The following is a 2,500-nucleotide window of genomic DNA, read 5'->3' as shown; positions in this document are numbered from 1 at the left end:
TTTACGGTCTCCTGTATTTTACTGAAATATGGCTGAGAACAGTATATTTTTACGGAGAATTTAACATCAAAATTACGGTTTTTATTTCTAACAGCGTATGAAATGTCGTATAAAACCTCTACAGGCTCTATTACCTTGTTTATTGTATGATTTTAATTCGCTGTTTTTTTTGTCATAATCATATTCTTTATTTTTTCCCCTCATACTTATCATTTCCATCTCTACACATTCTTTCTTTTCCAAAATTGACCTTTTGGTAAGAACTATACTTTACAAATATTTGGCGGTCTTATGTTAGCTTTGTTCATTTCGAACTATGATATTATATTCATGTTAAATTCATCATAATAATAGCAAAAAAAAAAAAAAAAAAAACACCTGTGAACTAAATATTCAAATTCTTGACTGAGGTATAGTATAAGAAAATACAAGAATATTAGCTCTGAGGAGATCCTTTCTTTAAGTGTTTTTAGAGTCATAAAACCTAGGCAATCCTATTAAGAATTTATTTTTTCTTTTGATTAGACTGCTTCTAAGATCTCTCTCTCTCTCTCTCTCTCTCTCTCTCTCTCTCTCCCCTCCCTCTGTCGCACTCACACACACACACACACACACGCATACATTCACAACTAAATCACGTTGACTCTTTCTGCTTGTACTTACACAAAATAAGTAAGGAAATAAAATATTTATCCTTAATCATATTCACAAAACCAAAGATAATCGTCCCTTCGAGATAAAAGTCAATAATAATTTTCTTTCTTAATAAATATCACATCAGAAATAGATAAAATATAATTTGGGGAATAAAAAAACTCCATAAAAGATAATCAATTATTCATCTCTTTAGGTTCAAGAGCCAAGGCTCCTTTACTTCACAACTCACAAGTATATATATTAAAATCACAAACTTATTATCTATAATCACAGTGAAATGACTAGAGAACTGCTTTCTTCACGTACATAGTTGCTAATCTAATCTGCCTGAGAATTCGTACTGGACTATCTGAGAAGTTTTACTTCCCACATTTGTTTTTAGATTTCATACATAGAAGGGATTAGGAATATCAACGGGCTACCAGAGTATGTTCCAAATGTTCCTGTTTTCCTGATGGTTGGTCAAAACATGGTGGCTTCAGTGGTCAATGATATATGTGATGTGTTTGCTTTAATGGTCGATAGTATAAGCTCCCAAGAGGCAAGCACAGCTTGCGGGCAACTTGAACGTCTCGATAGCGAAGGGGAAGTACTGATCGTAGGGGTCATAGACGAGGAACCGATGGTACACCAACTTCTGTAGGCATTTTGGACTCGTAGCATTCGGGCACCAGAGGGCAGGCGTCCCCGGAGTTCAAGCACTCCTCGATGCGAGTCGTCTGAGTGAGAGTTTTGTAATGGACCTCGATGTTATTGATGATGACCCTCCATTTGCCTTCTGTGTTCTGGGCGCGAAGTGGCCTCACGTAGGCGGTCTCTGAAGGGCACAGGTAGGTCTCCTCCTCCAGGGTGTTAGGGCGTTCGACAGAAAACTCGGTTTTGAGATCGGCTACGTCAGCGTACAGAGAAAGGACCTTCTCGTAGTGGTACTCGACCGCATGTTTGATCTCGTAGGATGGGTACTCGGGATCCTCGAGGCACCAAGGCTTCGTGGTGTTGGCTGCGCAAGCAGGCACTGCAGGTTTGTGGTACTTAGGCTCTGGATGGTAGGATGGTTGAGGGTGGTAAGAAGGTTGATGGTAGGCAGGGTCAGGATAATATGCAGGTTCTGGGTGATATGAGATTTCGGGGTAATAGGAAGGTTGGTGGTATCCTCCATAAACAGGTTGGTATTCGTAAACCGGTTGGTGAGAGCTTGCCTGGTTCAGCGCCACGACCATAATAACCAGTGACGTCTTTGATATGTCAGTAAGAGAAAAACAAGAAATAATTAGACATTTGATTACATTATCCTGTATATATATATATATATATATGTGTGTGTGTGTGTGTGTGTGTGTTCAGTGGACTAATTGCGACTGATGATGATGATGATGGTATGTATGCAGTATGTCTATGTATATGTATGTATTCAGTATATATATATATATATAATATATATAAAATGCAGTTTATCTAGTTATTATTCATAAAGCTTCCTTGTTTCCATATTTATAAAATTACATAACATCAAGCAAGGTAAAAAAAATTAGTTTTATACTTCAGGCGTACTTCAGAATGGATGTCATGCTTTTTCGGTCAATTGAAAGCAACTTCAAGAATTCTGTGCTGGCATTTTTGCTCTAAATGGAAAGCAAAACTATGAAGGCAATATTTATGCTTTACGTATATTACATCTCATGTTTAGTTTATTTTTTTTTTATTATTTCCATATTTTCCCTCCTCACTGAGGTGCTTTCCCTGCTGGACTGTAGCATCTTGCTTTTCCAATCATGGTTGTAGAATAATAATAATAATAATAATAATAATAATAATAATAATAATAATAATAATAATAATACTA

General features: G+C 36.6%; 1 protein-coding gene and 1 pseudogene across 1 annotated transcript in view; one reads left to right on the top strand and one right to left on the bottom strand.

The window, feature by feature from the left end:
• LOC137629711 (zinc finger CCHC-type and RNA-binding motif-containing protein 1-like) overlaps positions 1-2,500 on the top strand; it is a 543,938-nt gene that overhangs the window by 162,882 nt on the left and 378,556 nt on the right. The window lies entirely within an intron of this gene.
• The window catches only part of LOC137629124 (neurotrophin 1-like), a 2,050-nt pseudogene continuing 464 nt past the window's right edge, over positions 915-2,500 (bottom strand).

The sequence above is a fragment of the Palaemon carinicauda genome, chromosome 37 (genome assembly GCF_036898095.1).
Source record: "Palaemon carinicauda isolate YSFRI2023 chromosome 37, ASM3689809v2, whole genome shotgun sequence".
Classification (NCBI taxonomy): Eukaryota; Metazoa; Arthropoda; class Malacostraca; order Decapoda; family Palaemonidae; genus Palaemon; species Palaemon carinicauda.
The sequence above is the reverse complement of the archived record's forward strand: the minus strand, read 5'-3'. Positions and strand labels throughout refer to the sequence as shown.